Source organism: Ascaphus truei, chromosome 16, assembly GCF_040206685.1.
Source record: "Ascaphus truei isolate aAscTru1 chromosome 16, aAscTru1.hap1, whole genome shotgun sequence".
Taxonomy (NCBI): Eukaryota; Metazoa; Chordata; class Amphibia; order Anura; family Ascaphidae; genus Ascaphus; species Ascaphus truei.
In genome coordinates, this window is record NC_134498.1 from 1,705,422 (window position 1) to 1,723,917 (window position 18,496).

The window sequence follows — 18,496 nt, forward strand, 5'->3', positions numbered from 1 at the left end:
CTGAATACATGCCTTAAACTTTCCTTAAACTAGCCTCAGCATTTCTGCATTGATTAATGGCCTATCAGATTAACAGCGGGGGTCCCTGGCAGTCCCATTCAAACTGAATTGGACTGCCAGGGATCCCTGCTGTGTTAATCCTATGGATCGTTAGTCAATGCAGAAATGCCTTAAACGTGCCTCAAACTAGCCCAGAACATACCCAGCACATACCCAGCACATACCCAGAATGTAACCCAGCTAGTTTACGGCAAATGTTAGAATAAACGTTGCCTCTACTGTATACATACATACATACATACAGTGGCAAGAAATGATATACCACAAAAAAAAAAAATACACATGTTAAAAAAGCTTTTAAAAAAATTAACAAGTTAAATAAAATACATTTCTTTAGTTCTCTTAACATTACTTGCCCCCACCGACTCCCGTTACGCAGCTTACTCACGAACCAATCCACCAGGCACAGGAACCCATAAAATAATAAACCATACAAAAAAATAAACATTAAACTAAAAATCCAAATTAATCCACAGGTCTTCTATTTGTAATCCATCTTCATCTATATTCTTCTTTCTTCTATCTTCTTCCGGGCGGGGCGGGGTCTTCTTTCCATCTTCGGCCATGCCCTGGTCTTCTTTCTTCTCCGGAGGTCCTTCCTCCGCGGCGTCTGGCTTCAAAATGAGACGACATAGGCTTTTAAAGGCCTATGACGTCACATTTTCGTCATATGGTTCCCACGGCCCTGATTGGGCCGTGAAAACCATGTGTTTTGGCCGATAAAAATAAAAATGATGACGTCACTTAAAGGCAATGAAAGCACAGCCAATCAGAATGGCTTTGCTTCAATTGCCTTTAAGATGACGTCATGAAAAGACACATGGCCGCCCTCACATGGTATGGTAGCCAATCAGAGCGTGGGAACTCCATCCCTACTCTGATTGGCTGTAGTACGTTACATCCTTTTTCCCCCCAAGCCTCTGTCACATGGTATAGTAGAGCCATTCAGAGAAGGGATTGAGTTCCCACGCTGTGATTGGCTACCATACCATGTGAGGGCGGCCATGTGTCTTTTAATGACGTCATCTTAAAGGCAATTGAAGCAAAGCCATTCTGATTGGCTGTGCTTTCATTGCCTTTAAGTGACGTCATCATTTTTATTTTTATCGGCCAAAACACATGGTTTTCACGGCCCAATCAGGGCCGTGGGAACCATATGACGAAAATGTGACGTCATAGGCCTTTAACAGCCTATGTCGTCTCATTTGAAGCCAGACGCCGCGGAGTAAGGACCTCCGGAGAAGAAAGAAGACCAGGGCGTGGCCGAAGATGGAAAGAAGACCCCGCCCCGCCCGGAAGAAGAAAGAAGAATACAGATGAAGATGAAGCAGGATACCTTTTGCTGGAAGGTGTGAATAACAAACACTTCCATTCCTGGGTCTCGCATAGCAATACCCCTGTGAAGCCAGGCTAAATTCTAGCAGGATGTCCTATTTAGCATACAGAGGTAACTCAGCTTTAAGGTGTCAAGACCATTTGGTTCCTCATGCATTACAAAAGGGCAGGCATTCTGCCTGTACATTAGCATTAGCACACCATTAGCATTCTGCCTGTATATTTCAAAAACTGCAAAAAGTCACTTTATCAAAAATATATGTTCCTCTTATGACAAAGTTATATTTTTAATATGTGTATACTTGGGGGGTGACCCTGAGGCTGTACCCCAAGGCTCAGGGTCCTGGCTTACTCCGTTCCCAAATTACCAGTTTTCAGGTAACTGTTTATTCAGCACTGCATATAAGATTAACCCCTTAAGTCCCAGTGGGTGGGTTATGCAGACACTGACCCAGCAACAATACATTTTACACAGGGGAATAAGCATTTTCATGTTATAACAAGGGTTAAATCACATTTCTGGACCTCAGCCCAGTTAACCCCTTGTCTCCCTGGCGAGGTTAGAGGGGGGCCCTTGGGGAGTAACCCCATTAATCCCGGGCCAAACCCTCACTATCGTCACAATAACCACTTACCTCCCCCTAGCCACGGACCCTACTCCACATTCTCTTGCTGAGCTTACCTCACTACTTGACCATGGTTTGGCTAATTTAGCCATTTCCAAGGATGAATATGATTTTTTAAACACCATCCATCCACGCATCCCCTTGTTCTATATTATTCCAAAAATACACAAGAATTTACACACCCCCCCAGGTAGACCCATTATATCTGGAATTGGTTCACTTACCTCCACCCTATCACAATTAATTGATTATTATTTGTAACCTCATGTATTACTTTTAAAGTCCTATCTGCGCGATACCACCCATGTGCTTCAGGCACTGCACGATTTGGAGTGGCAGCCAGGGTATGTGTGGGGTCACCGCTGACGTAACATCTCTGTACATGGTTATTGACCATACCCTTGGCTGTTTAGCCATTAGCCATACGCCAGATGCTAGATATGGACAATAGTTTCACACCAGTTTTAAAAGATTTTATTTTAGACTCCATTAAGTTTATTCTCACACATAATTATTTTTCATTTAATTCAAAATTTTATTTGCAGACTTGTGCTACGGCCATGGACACCAGGTTTGCACCAAGTTATGCCAACCTATTTATGGGACATTGGGAGGAGAGTTTTATTTGGAACAACTGTCCCCTTGGTGCAAACCTGGTGCTCTGGCTTCGCTACATAGATGATATTCTTTTTGTGTGGAACGGCAGTATTGATTCGTTAAATCTTTTTATTTCAGATCTTAACACTAATCAGATGAATCTTAAATTCACGTGTCATTTTGGTCCTAACTCTATTGATTTTTTAGACTTGAATATTAGTCCTGTAGATAATTTGATACACACCAAGACGTACTTTAAGTCTGTGCAGGCCAACAATTATGTGTTGGCCAATAGCCAGCACAACCCTCAGTGGTAGCACAACATTCCCAAGGGCCAGTTCATTCGCCTGAGGCGCAATTGTTCAAGTGATGAGACATTCGCGTCTCAGGCGAGCAAACTTAAAAATACATTTTTGAATAGGCAATACCCTGAGGAGTTGCTCTCCAGGACCCTGCTAGAGGTGAAGGAAACCGAAAGAGCTACCATTCTGGAATACAAAAAAGATAGGAGTGATTCTAATTTGAAAAATACGGTGTCCTTCATCACCCAATACAATTCCATGGCACCTGATATCAGGCGGGTTTTGCATAAACATTGGCCAATACTACTGAGAGAACCAGCTTTGGCCCAAATCCTTCCCTCCTAACCTTCAATTGTCTTCAAGAAGGCCTCTAATTTACAATCCAGGCTGGCCCCCAGTTGCCCAAATTTAAGTAAGACATCAGGTGTAGAACCTTGTCAAAAAGGTTTTTCTATTTGTACAAATTGTACAGCTTGTAAATACAGTTCAAATCAAGTCACTTTTAATTCTGATGTTACCGGTCGAGTATACAATATCCGTTCTTATATTGACTGCCACTCTGTTTTTGTCATTTATCTATTACAATACCCCTGTGGGCTACAATATGTTGGCCACACAGGGAGGGCCTATCAGAACGCATTTACGAACATGTGTATAATATAAGGAAAGGGCTAACCACACATAGCGTGTCACATAAGTTCCTTATTTACCATCAGCAAAATCCAAAGGGCCTTAAAAGCCAAGTGATAGAAATGTACCCAGGTAATTTGAGGGGAGGAGATAAAATTAATGGTATCAGCAAACGGGAGTCATATTGGATATATGAACTTAAAACGTTATCTCCCAATGGTCTTAATATTGAATTTGACCTTTCAGCTTTCCTGGCAAAGTAAACGTCAATTATATATATTCTTGACTGATATTTGCTTTGCATATAAGTATGTAATTTCTTTTGCCGCTTGTTGGTACTGGCCGTCTTGATAGTTTGTGCTATTTAGTAGTGATTTCTTTAAGTTCAGAGCATTGGATCTATATATTTACATTTAATACTGTGCCTTTAAGATAGTGGTATTGAGCCCTGGTTGGCTCCATGAGGTCTCAATTTTATTTGTTTTTTATCATCATGTCTTAATATTATTTTTCATTGTGTTTGTATTTTTATTTGTTTTATGTAGTATGTTATCACTGTTTAGATTGATTCTCATTGATTTTTGCATTATTAAGTCATTGTATTGAGAATTGCTTTTATTGGTGTTTTGGTATAAATATGCCCACACTTCCTATTCCCATCATGCCCCTGATGAAGTGACTGACGTCACGAAACATGTAGGGTGGTTTTTTATCTGGCTGAGATTTGTATCACCCCCCCCCCCCCCCCGTGTGCGCACTGTCCTCTCAAACTTTGCCTCAGCTCCTCTGAGCTTTTCTGCCTTCCTGAGTGTTCCCCCTGCTCTCGCGCTGAGGTGTGACGTCACCCAGACATCGCGCGACCTGGTGGTCTGTGTGCTTGGTGCCAGGTGATCCCTCCACAGCGTGCAGCTCCGGTTCCCCTCTGCGACCCATCCCACTCACTCCAAAGTCTGTGTGTGGTTTAGCAGTGGTTGTTCCAGCGGTGTGGATCCCTGAAGGCTGCAGTTTCCACCTTTGCAGAGGAGTTGGTCTGAATTTAAAGACAAGTTGCTCTATGGGCTTTTACTTTTCAGCATTGCTGTAAGTAGGTTTCCAATTTTACCCCTACCGGATGTTACAGCCTTATTAGTGTCTCTAGCCCACATACATGTGTATGTTGTTTCATTTATTTTACATTGTATTAAATTTGTAATAATCCTTTTATCAATATTTTCAGTGCTTTTTGTTTGTTTTGTAAGTTACACTATGATCTTTTTTCTTCCTCCCAGGACTCCTCTTTATTCTTGTTGGACTTTATATTTGGTCAGATTTTATATTTTAGAGGTGCCGGTTCTCCCCCTTTTTTTGTATTAAAAGGAAAGTGATAACACATAGTGTATCAAAGCACTTTAATGATTTTCACCAAGGTGATGCTGCAGGACTGTCATACAAAGGAATCGAGCAAGTCCGAATACACTGGAGGGGTGGGAATAGAAATATCCAGTTTACCAAGAAAGAACGTTTTGGATACACAGATTAAAAACCCTAGTACCCAATGGTCTCAATATTGATATAGAGTTAGATGTGTTCTTACTTTAAGATCTAAACTTTGAGAAAGAATCAGTGGTTCTAATATCTTTTACATCAAATGTAGATTGCACTATATGATCTTAATAATAATTTTCTCTGTAATATTTATTTAGCCCAATCTGACATTCCCTGAATGTTTTTATGTATATATTTTTATGTTCATTTACCTTAATATATATGTTGCATAAAAGCAGCCATACATCTATTATGTTGGTCTGAATGAATAAGAATAACACAGATATATCAGCTTATAAGTATCTACTAGATTTTTCCATGAATATTAAAAAGATTAGGAAGTGAGTAATTGCACAAATACTGAAAGGGTTTTTACATTAACTATACCTTATTTTATATGTTTTTTTTCTCGAGGGAACGAATGATAAGAAGATCCTGAACATCTATCTTGTTAGTTAATAGAGAATGTATTGAATGTTTTTATTATGTTATATATATATATTTTATATATAATATAATATCTATATTATATATATATATTTCTTAAAGAAATGAATTTGTTTTAATAAGATAAATTTATTTTAATCTATTAAATTTCATATTTATACCACTTTGATTTTCTGATATAAACTGTAATGTATTAACTTATGTAATCAATACATAGCACTCTGCTATATGAACAGGCGTTAGAGTTGGTTAATGTGTATATCTCTGTGACTGTATTTTGAGTGAAAGGAGGTGACGAAATAATATCAGAATTAAATCGATATACTAGCGAAGAAAGTAGTTAACTCCTGCTGGAGTAATCGCTATTAAAATATTAGACTGATTACACTATATGGCATTGTGCAGCATATGCGAATGTCGAATCTGCTGTTCCCATCCGCACTCTGCTATGTGACCAGGCAATAGAGCTGGCTAATACAAATACCTGGGAGACAGCAATATGAGTGAAAGGAAGTAACACAAAATAATTCTAGAATACAATAAATATACCAGTGAAATAATTAGGCAATTCCTGCTGGTTTAATCGTTTTTAATTGAATATTAGGTATTTTTTCTGTATGGTATTATGCAGTGGATGTGAGTGTCGAATCTGCTGTTCCCATCCGTATGCGCAAGTTTCCTACTAGCCAATAGGAGACTAGTGCAGTACATTTAAGAGTAGTGAGGGGAGGAAGACGCTACACTCCTGACGAAGCAAGTTAACCCTATCTTGCGAAATGCGTTGAGTGGAAGAAGAGGAGGAGTCAATCCGTTCCCGGTTGATTGTGACGTCAGACGCCGACTCCAGTCAAGCTGCACGAGAAACCCAGCGGCCGCTTGTGTGGATCGTCAGAGACTGCCAGAGACGGAGGAAATGCACACTGGACAGCATTGGCTGTAAAGATACCTTTATGCACCCTGAGCGGCAGTACAGAGTGTGAGTACGCCCTCAGGGGGGCTTTTTATGTGTTATTCATTAAAGGTGTTTTGTATTACTACACCATCAGCCCCTTCTTTGTCTCCTACTCCCCCTTCCCGTTTTCTTCCCCACCATCTTTAGCTTGGCTATCAGGCAGTTCACCACCTGAAGCTGCTGCAGAACACCATTGGTCAGTCTAGGACACACTCCCTCATCTCTTGCGTTTTTTGTTCTCTAGAGGATTGTGGCTTTCCCCTCATGAGGTTGAGTGGTCCTCTGATTTTATATTTTATTGTCGTTACTTTTATTTTTATTGCATATTTTCCTTTTCTTGCATTTGCTTGATTTATATTTTTTCACCACTGGGTGGTGCTGTGGCACTGTACTAAGGAAGCGCCGGGCAGTCTATTTCTGTTTCTTATTTTGTGCACAGACTGGGCACAGATGAAGGCTCTGAACTCCTTTGACATGTTCGGCCACCAGAAGGTTCGACTAATCAAATCATTGGTCTTCTTAAACCCGGGATGGCCTGCAGATCTGGAGGAATGGCCCCATTCCAAAATTTTGAGATGAAAACTAGGAGCTGCGTAAAGATGACCATCGGGGACTTTCTGCCCTTCAGGGACCTGTGTTTGAGATTCCAGAATCTTATCTAAAATATCAAAGGAAGCAGCAGAGATAAACAATTGGGGGGGAAGAATATTCTTGTGACTTTTCCTCAGTGATAAACTGACAATGCATCAGTTTTGATATTCTTTGTCCCAGGAATATAAGAGATGGTGAAGTTAAACCTTGAAAAGAACAGCGCCCAACGAGCTTGACTAGGGCCAAGTTGACGAGCAGCTTCAATGTAAGAAAGATTTTTGTGGTCCGTCAGGATCGAAATGGGTTCCTTGGTTCCTTCCAGGAGATGTCTCCACTCTTGTAAAGCCATCTTGATGGCTAACAATTCCCTATTCTCCACGTCGTAATTTCTTTCTGCAGAATATTTTTTTTTAGAAAAAAACCCACAGGGGTGTAATTTGTCTTCAGGGTTGGTCCTTTGAGAGAGAACCGCGCCAGCTCCTACGTCAGAAGCGGCAACTTCCAAAGTAAAGGCTAGGGTGGGGACGGGATGTCGCAGAATAGGAGCCGAGACAAAGGCTTTTTTAAGAGATTCAAAGGCCCGAGTGGCCTTCAAGGGCCATGAGGACGGATCGGCCCCTTTCTTGGTAAGGGCCATAATGGGTGCCACCAAGGTAGAAAAGCCAGCAATACATTTCCTGTAATAGTTTGCGAAGCCGAGGAAGCGCTGAATCGCTTTTAAGGAGTAAGGTTGAGGCCATTCGAGTACGGAATTGAGCTTCTCTGGATCCATGGTGAAGCCTTGATCTGAGACAATGTATCCCAGGAAGGTAGTCGAGGATTGGAGAAAGACACACTTCTCCATCTTGGCATAGAGCTTGTTGGCCCCGTAAGCGAGAGAGCACCATCTTGGTATGACGAATGTGTTCTTCGAGGGTTTTTGAAAAAATAAGGATATCATCCAAGTAGATAATCACAAAAGAGTTCAATAGATCACGAAAAACCTCATTCATAAAGTCTTGGAAGACTGCAGGGACATTGCACAACCCAAACGGCATCACCAGGTACTCATAATGACCGCTGCGTGTGTTGAATGCGGTCTTCCACTCGTCTCCACTGTGGATGCAAATCAGGTTGTATGCTCCTCGTAGGTCTAGTTTGGAGAAAATGGTCGCGCCTTGCAGCCTATCGAAGAGTTCTGGAATAAGAGGCAAAGGGTAGCGATTTTTGATGGTAATTTTGTTTAGGCCACAGAAATCGATGCACGGGCGAAGCGTCCCATCCTTCTTCTTTACAAGAAAGAATCCTGCTTCAGCGGGAGAACTAGATTTCCGAATGAAGCCCTTTAAAATATTTTCAGAGATATACTCGGACATGGCCTCAGTCGCAGGTAACGATAACGGATAAGACCTAGCTTTGGGAAATGGGGCAACCGGAATTAAGTCAATCGGGCAGTCGAAAGGGCAATGAGGGGGAAGCTCCTCGGATTTGGCCTTAATGAAGACATCCAGGAACTCCGAATAGACGTCCGGAAGGGTGACGTCCTGTGGGGACGAGGTCTCCAAGACGGCCAGCACTGCATCGGGCGGAGCAGACACTTCTACTTGGGAGGATCGCCATAGAACAGGAACATCAGCAATCCAATTGATAATGGGATTGTGTAATTGCAGCCATGGTAGGCCCAGGATGATGTGAACCGAAGGAGAGTGTATGACATCAAAGGAAATAATTTCACAATGTCCATCATTCATGGAAATTTCTAGGGGAAGTGTCTCCAAGGTAATAAAAGCTGGCTGACCATCAATAGCCTCTAATCCGACCGTAAAGGCCTTCTCCCGGAGTGGAATGTTGTGCAGGGTAGCAAACGCCTGATTTATAAAATTCCCTCCGGAACCGGAATCAAGGAAGGCCTTAGCAGTTGTCTGGATGTTGGCGTGCTTTAGGAGGACCGATAATAGAAAACATTTAGGAAGACACTGTGAGGCAGAGGGGGAAGCAGAGATGGTTCCCAGTGAGATTCCCCCATACCTCTCTGGGCGTTGGCATTTCCCGGCCTCAAAGGACAATGTGGCAGGATGTGCCCAGGAGAACCACAATAGAAGCACAGGCCCTCATTTCTCCGACGTAGTCGCTCCGTAGAAGGAAGGTGATGAGTGCCCAGTTGCATGGGTTCCGGAGCTTCCAATGCGGGCAGTACATGGAGAGGAGATGTGGAATTAGAAATCAAAGAAATAGCAGTACGAGGACGTTCACGTTCAGCCCGCCTCTCCCGAAGTCTTTGATTCACCCGAACGCACAAACAATTAAGGCCTCTAGTGAGGCTGCCAATGCAATGTGAGTTGGTGCAATGCACAGCAAAAAAAGGGTGATGGCAGGTCTGGCAAAAATGTTTCTTTATTGTGTGGACATAAAAACAGAAGGCTGCAACCTTCTACGCGTTTCGTGCAGACAAATTGCACTTTATCAAGAAGTGTATCAACATGGTATACAGCAGATATATATAGGGGGACAGTCTGCCGATTTTGGCGCCAAACTCGCTCATTGGAAGCCTCAATGCTACTTAAATAAATAGTGTATAGCTGTGAGGGCATGTGGGAATGGCTAATTACCTGTTGGCACTCGCAGGAGAGCCACCTCCAAACACCGTGCTCGGTGACACGCACTGCACTGCGATGGAGGGCCAAATCTCGCGAGATGCGCCTCATGCAAGCCACGTTCTTGCCGCGCATGCGCAAAACAAACAATCTCAAGAATCAGACCTGAATCACACGAGCAGTACCCACAGGGTCCTAAGTGCTCGCGCATGCGTCCCTATGCCAGTTAGTGACTGAAAAAATGATGTATGCCCAACCACACAACAAGGATGTTAATGGAGATGCCTATAAATCATAATGACACTCACATTGCTTGTCCATGGTGCGGTGGGGGGGAAGAGGGGGGAGGGGGGGAGGAAAAAAGAGATAGAGGGGGTGGGGAAAAGAAGGAATGGGAGGGTAGGGGGGAATGAAGAAGGAGAAGTGGGAGGGAAGAAAAAGGGGAGAATGAAAGGGAAGGGGGAGATAAAGAGGGAGAAAATAGGAGGGAGGGGGGGGGGAAAGAATGGGAAAAAGAAGGGGGGGGGATAGAAAGGAAGGGGAAGAGGGGGGAGGGGGGGGAAGGGGGAAAGAAGGGGAGGGGGGGGGGAAAGGAAAAAAGAAGAGGGGATAAAAAGAAGGAAAAGAAAAAGACAAGAAGAAGAAATTGGAAAGAAGGGAGGGATAGGAAAACTGAATATTCTAAAATATATTCATAATTCACGTTGGGGGCCAAATTAGGCAGACTGTACACCACATATACAAAACATACATTGATTGTGAACTTAAAAACAAAAAATATATATGATCAGACATGACACAACATATTTTATGGAATTCTAACTTATACCTACTGTATATTAAAAACATATAAGCAGCCTTCCTGGAGAACAGAGGATGACTACTAAATTGGAAGTACATATATTCAATTTTTTCAGTTTTTTCAAACCGTGAAAGGAAAAGAGTTACATACAATAATACTTGTTCGGTTTATCCAATAAATGGGAATGTTATTTGACTTATATTGCTAATGATTGTAACCATAATAATTTCATACAGTCCAAAACCTTCTTTGAACATTATAGACTGATTAGTCAAAAACAAAGATACAAAGTTGTTACGGTTAGTGTACACAATATAATACAACGATGACCTTAGAGCGGTGAGACTATGCATACTACATAAAAATCTAGAGAAATCTGATTTTTAGAAAATGATTAATGCTCCATTCAATGTTAATTCCATCTGGATAACGGGTTTTTAGCATAAAAATCCAGAATGATTCCCTACAATCTAACCGTTGTGTCAAATCGCCGCCCCTCAATTTGGGTAACATTCTCTCAATTCCCATAAATGAAAAGTTTTCGGGGCCGCCCTTGGCACATTCTATGAAATGCTTGGAGACCGGGTGCGCCAAGTCTCCTCTCTTAATGAGTCTAAAATGCTCTTGCATTCTAATCTTGAGGGACCTTGTTGTCCTTCCGACATATCTTTTCCCACAGCCACAACTTATTACATAGACCACAAAAGATGTATTGCAATCAATAAAGTTATTAATGTTGAAACGTCTATGTGGGCTGTGGGAAAAGACAAATCTGGAGGTTTTCATGTACCGACACATATTACAATTATTGCAACTGAAGGAGCCCTTTGTAATAAATGTGTTTGTATTGGTCCTAATATCTGGGATGACACTCGGAGATAGGTAATTGGCAATGGTCTTAGCCTTCCTGTAGACAATTTTAGGTCCCATTTTGGTATACTCCCCTAAAATGGGATCCATACGTAGTAGACCCCAATGTTTGTTGATTATTTTATTTACTTGGCCGCTGGCCTTACTGTATTGGGAAATAAACAAAGGGGATGTGTTTCCCAATCTTTTGTTGCTTGCTTTACCACTTTTTTGACTAGCATCCTTCGTTCTTGACTCCTTGGTGGGGAGTAGTGTATTTCTTTCTATTTCCATTATTTCTCCCACTATGGATTCCAAGGACTCCCTGTTGTAACCCCTTTCAAGAAACCGATTGGTGAGAGCCTCAGACTGAGTCAGGAAACCGTCTAATGTAGAACAGTTCCTCCTCAGTCTGAGGTACTGGCTTTTGGGAATGCCAGTAATCACCGATCTGGGGTGACAACTGTCCGCCCTAAGAATGGTATTTCTGGAATTGCTTTTTCTGAAAGTGTCTGTTTGAATTTTTTGGTCCATATCTACATAAAGTAGAATGTCCAGGAAGCTGATGTGGTGTGCATTGAAATTAGTGGTAAATTGAATATTAAGATCATTGTTATTAACGTATTCAAAAAATGCTTCTAATGTGTCAGGGCTCCCGTGCCAAATTATAATTAAATCATCAATAAAACGTTTGAAAAAAACAATATTGTGTCTAAATTTATTAGTGGCATTGTATATGAAAACGTGCTCCCACCACCCCATAAACAGATTCGCATAGGAGGGGGCAAAACTTGTCCCCATTGCTGTTCCCCGTTGTTGTAAATAAAACTGGTGCTCAAAAAGAAAGTAATTGTGTGTGAGAAGAAAAAGAATAGATTCCGTGATAAATGTGGTCATTAACATAGAGCTTCCCGGACATTCAATAAAGTGGCGAACAGCTGCTAACCCCACGGAGACCACATCCATAGTTACCCAAAGGTAATCAGATTTCAATGTGATATCCTGTAATTGTACCAACAAATCACCAGAGTCAAGGACGAAGGAGGGCAGAGCCCTCACAAAGGGTTGTAAATAGGTATTGACATAACGGGATAAGCCATCTCCCAAAGATCCAATACTGGAGACAATTGGACGACCAGGAGGGTCGACCAATGTCTTATGGAATGGAGCATTAATCATTTTCTAAAATAATCCATGGTCAGATTTCTCTAGATTTTTATGTAGTATGCATAGTCTCACCGCTCTAAGGTCATCGTTGTATTATATTGTGTACACTAACCGTAACAACTTTGTATCTTTGTTTTTGACTAATCAGTCTATAATGTTCAAAGAAGGTTTTGGACTGTATGAAATTATTATGGTTACAATCATTAGCAATATAAGTCAAATAACATTCCCATTTATTGGATAAACCGAACAAGTATTATTGTATGTAACTCTTTTCCTTTCACGGTTTGAAAAAACTGAAAAAATTGAATATATGTACTTCCAATTTAGTAGTCATCCTCTGTTCTCCAGGAAGGCTGCTTATATGTTTTTAATATAGGTATAAGTTAGAATTCCATAAAATATGTTGTGTTATGTCTGATCATATATATTTTTTGTTTTTAAGTTCACAATCAATGTATGTTTTGTATATGTGGTGTACAGTCTGCCTAATTTGGCCCCCAACGTGAATTATGAATATATTTTAGAATATTCAGTTTTCCTATCCCTCCCTTCTTTCCAATTTCTTCTTCTTGTCTTTTTCTTTTCCTTCTTTTTATCCCCTCTTCTTTTTTCCTTTCCCCCCCCTCCCCTTCTTTCCCCCTTCCCCCCCCCCCCTCCCCCCTCTTCCCCTTCCTTTCTCTCCCCCCCCCTTCTTTTTCCCATTCTTTCCCCCCCCCTCCCTCCTATTTTCTCCCTCTTTATCTCCCCCTTCCCTTTCCTTCTCCCCTTTTTCTTCCCTCCCACTTCTCCTTCTTCATTCCCCCCTACCCTCCCATTCCTTCTTTTCCCCACCCCCCTCTATCTCTTTTTTCCTCCCCCCCTCCCCCCTCTTCCCCCCCACCGCACCATGGACAAGCAATGTGAGTGTCATTATGATTTATAGGCATCTCCATTAACATCCTTGTTGTGTGGTTGGGCATACATCATTTTTTCAGTCACTAACTGGCATAGGGACGCATGCGCGAGCACTTAGGACCCTGTGGGTACTGCTCGTGTGATTCAGGTCTGATTCTTGAGATTGTTTGTTCTGCGCATGCGCGGCAAGAACGTGGCTTGCATGAGGCGCATCTCGCGAGATTTGGCCCTCCATCGCAGTGCAGTGCGTGTCACCGAGCACGGTGTTTGGAGGCGGCTCTCCTGCGAGTGCCAACAGGTAATTAGCCATTCCCACATGCCCTCACAGCTATACACTATTTGTTTAAGTAGCATGAGGCTTCCAATGAGCGAGTTTGGCGCCAAAATCGGCAGACTGTCCCCCTATATATATCTGCTGTATACCATGTTGATACACTTCTTGATAAAGTGCAATTTGTCTGCACGAAACGCGTAGAAGGTTGCAGCCTTCTGTTTTTATGTCCACACAATAAAGAAACATTTTTGCCAGACCTGCCATCACCCTTTTTTTGCTGTGCGTTGCACCAACTCACATTGCATTGGACTTCTCCCTATTGGCAACAGCACACAGACTGAGAGGGACCACTGGTGACACATTCGTGAGTACTTAACTGGGGCCAGCCCAATGAGGTTAGGGGGGGTGTTTTTGTGCATTTACCCCTGCCTTCAGGGCAACTGGAGCTCTTTATTAGGTTGAAATATCTCATGTCCCAGAAGTGTTCCTTTCACAATACTTTGTAATGGGATTCCATGCTTGAGCACCAAATCACCTCTAGTGAGGCTGGCCTCTCACGAGCCGCCAACATGTCCTTTAAGGTTTCCGAAAGCCCCTGCCAGAAGGCAGCAGAGAGAGCCCCATTGTTCCAATCAGTCTCTGCTGCGATAATCCAGAACTCCAGAGCGTAACGTGCCACTGATCTCTGACCCTGCAAAATATGGAACAAGGAGGATGCTGCCATATCACTGCGTCCTGGCGTGTCAAAGACTAAACGAAATTCTCTTTTGAAATTAGAAAAGTTGTAAGTGAGTTCAGGTTTCAACTCCCAGATTGATGAAGCCCAGGCCAGGGCATCCCCGGTGAGAAGTGAATACACATAGGCTACCTTAGTACGATCCGTGGGGAAGCGAGAAGGTGACAGTTCGAATTGTATTTCGCACTGGTTTAAGAAACCGCGGCATGCAAGCGGATCCCCTGCATATTTACTGAGCGTAGGAATCCGCAACTCCGAGGACCCTGTTCCTTCACGGGATACTATGGAAGAGGAAGTGGGAACATTGCCCTGGGGAATCTGAAGAGAGAGGGGATTAACTTGATGGTTAAGGGAAAATATTTGGTTATCCAAAAAGTTAAAGTATTTGGAGATAATGGTTAGGGTATCTTCCACCTCAGCGGGGTCTGTTGGGCTCTGCATAATGTAACGCTCAGCCTGCCCACAAGCTAGATGAGAGCCCGGGACTGAGGTGGAAAGGAGTAATACCACACATCTAACAGTAAACGGGGGCACGGCCAGAGTGTGGAAGTAGCTTAGATGGTCCGGGTAAACAAAAATAGAAGTGATACCGTACTTGACAGCTTCGGCGAAGAAGGGTAAAGTTCGTAAGCCAATGGTCGTGGATTGGAGAGAGCAGCGTAGTTGAGTGTCCGAAGGCCTGGGTCGTGGAGTGGAGAGAGCAGCATAGTCGATTGTCCGTGAGCCGTGTCCAGGGGTTGTAGAAGTCTGCAGCGTAGAAAGTCCAAAACGAAGTCCAAAGGGTTCCAGAAAGCAGCGTAGTAGAGTCCAAAGCAAAAGGTCAAATCCAGGGAGGTCAGCAGAATTTCCAGGGATAGGAACAGACACTGTAAGACAAGAGAGGCCAGGGAACAGCAGACAGCACCAAGGTACAGAAGCTACACTGGCGACACGTTTTATTGAAGCACGGCTAGCACCGCAAGCCGGGGGATGCCCCGGCGTGCTAGCCGCACTCCCTCAGCGTGCCGCGCATCACCGATGCGCGGTCACGCGTCATCGGGTGCCTGCGCCCCCTGCACGCGCGTCCAGGGCTCCCCGAGGGAGCCCTGGTGTCCCGCGATATGGGGGACGGCGGCAGGGGGTTCCGGGGGACCCGGCGGACCCGGCAGCGGGAGGGAGAAAGCCCCGATCGGAGGGCGCTCCTCCGCTGCTTCGGCGCGCGCCCGGCACCCTCCGGCGCATGCCAGGTTACTGCTGCGGCCGAGAACGGGCAAATGCTCGAATAAACTCGGCCGCAGCAGTATGCAGAGCAAAGAGGAAATGGTGAAGGGGGACTAAATAGGGGGCTGGGACCAATCAGGGGAAGGGGAGTGACAGAGGAATTGGCCTGAAGAAGGACCTGATAGGAGAGCAGAGTGTGAGTGTTTGGCACCAATCAGAGTGAGGGGAGGGACAGCGGAGCGGCCTGAGTATCACTCAGATAGGAGAGAATTACCAGAGGCTTTGGGAGGGGTCTGTGCAAGTGGAGGAGTGGATGGACGGACAAGGGAAGGGTCCTGTGGAGAAGAGGGACCTGGGAGGTGGAGCTGACGGGGCAGGGGCAGAGACACCCAAGGTGTGTGCGCCACATCAGAGGAGGCGGAGTCTGACGCCCGGCGACAACTAATGGCGACCTGGGTCCGCGCGCGCCCGTAGGGGTGACGCTCATGAACGGGATGTGCGGGGGCAGCCGCCAGTGGCGAGGGATGCCGCCGGGGAGCCCGGACGGCCTGTAATAAAGGTAAGGAGGCGCTGGAAGCGGGTATAACCGCAGCGCGGATCCTTACAGTAAGTGACTCTATGAGGATCTACTGCATTCTATGTCATGCAGCAGTGCTAAGAGGCAGGGGCAAGTACTGCCTGGTAACATTTGAGAGAAATGCTCTGGGCAATCCTCTAGATCTACATCCTCTACATATGCATGTTCCTCTACACATGAGAATCCCACTCTGGGACACCGTGCGAGAGCCACCACCATCACCTTTGAAGAAGGAGGTCAGCAACTCCGTCCTCCCCGACCTGCCCCTTCTAAGAATTCTGCTCTTAGGAGTCCTATGGAAAGTATCTTAGGTACTTCTCCTGTACCAATTACCAAACCTGTGGAATGTCAGTCTCTTCTCTTATTGCTCCACAATTGTCATGATAGACAGAACCCACAGACATTAAGCAACTATTAAAAAGGAACTTGAAAAGGTTATGAAACAAAAATAAAATACAATAAATAAAAACTAACTGAAAATAAAAAGGCTCTAACACCCCACCCTCCTGCACCCCATAACTCGCCAGGGCCCAGGCATTAAAGGAAATGTATTAATTAAATCCTCCCTCAAGTGGCCTCAGTCATTTTCCAAAGGCACGGACATAACATCCAAATGCTGTATACTATGGGGGAGGCAAAGGGAAACAAAAGGCACCTAATTATACTCCAGTCCTTTCCTACCATCCCCAGCAATGCACAACAACAGTAAAAATGGATAACAGTGTCACTTACAGTTGCAAACCAAGAATGTTAAAAGGATGGAGGAGATTCTAAACTAGGATGGAGGGGAGAGGGACAAGAAACAGATAATTAACTAAATAGAATATATAGGGATGGGAAAATAGCAAGGGGTTATGGAGGTAGAATGGGGGCAAGTAGGAGTTTGGCAATCAGGGACACACCCATATTAAATACAGATAATACTAAAAAAACTTCTGAAGTCTAAATCCAATTGGAATAGAAAGGCAGAAGCAGATAAGATAAAAAAAAAACCTTAAACGCATGCTTGCCAATGCAAGAAACCTGACAGGTAAAATGGTTACGTCACGTCATTGCGACTCGGTTGTTGGTCGCGTGCTGATGACGTCACCCGCGTTGGCGCGACTGATCTAACAGTTATGTATAAAACACTTGCAAATCAGCTACCTTTTCACCTTGATAAAGTGCTTCAGCATGAAACGCGTAGGTGGTGCGTTCATGTAGCTCCTGCTTTTTTTGGAAGTCTGCAATAAATAGCGATCAACGAATTTGAGTCTGCTTGGGGTTATTTTGATTATTAGTCGTTGGCTGTGCTTTGGCTGCTGCTATTCTACATTGGATGGGGGGGGCAATCTTTTTCCAGGAGGCTGCCACAACGCATCTGGCCGTCGTCATTATAAATGATATTAGACGTCTCATAAGACGATACACATTCTCCACTGGCTTTGCCAGTAGAAAAGTCCGATGGTCCAGGGGATAGACAATTCTGTGGTATCTTTAATAATTGTTTGGACTAGTGTCCAAAATTTCTGTATCACTGGACATGTCCACCATATATGTAGCATGTCCCCTTTTGCCCGCAGCCCCTTCAGCACAGATCCAAAACCAGAGGGTAGATTTGCTTCAGTCGGCTTAGGGTGAGGTACAAATAGTAAAGAATCTTATAAATATGCTCCTATATAGTGGTACATTAGATGTCTTTGCGTCAAACTCCTAAATATCCTCCCAATCATCCCTATCAATGTCCATGTTTAAATCGTCTGTCCATTTAAGCATATAGTCATGATCAGGGGTGTTTACCGAGGCCTCAAGACCAGCATATATTTTTGTGATCAAGCCTTTTTGGTACACTCCTTTTTTACACAATTCAAAACTTGAGAGAGGGGAAAATTCTAGTTTTGGCGAGATGTTTTGCAGAAAGTGTCTGATCTGAAGGTATTTAAACATATGGAGATCTGGTTCTTCGTATCTAGTCTTAAGCTCATGGAAACTAAGACATTTCCCATTGTGTAACAGGTCGGCAATTGTCCTAATATTCTTTGTTTTAAATTGATCAAATTGTTTAGTTCCGCATCCTGGATGGAAACTGGTGTTGTTAAAAAGTGGGGTGAGTTGTGACATGGTCGATTTGAGATTAAATTTACTCTTGGACTTGGCCCAGACTTCCCAGGTGCATCTCATCGGACCCAACCCAAACCCCCTCCCCTGTGTGTCTTTTTTATCCGGGGCCCATAAGGTCATTAGCAGAGAAGGCGTTCTGGCACACCGGGATTCTATGGCCCAACAGCAATATACAGCGTTCCAGACCACCACTTGTTGTAACAGCTTGGTAATATTTTCAGTTATCTGGAACTCCTATGCCCCCTCTTAGTCTTGAG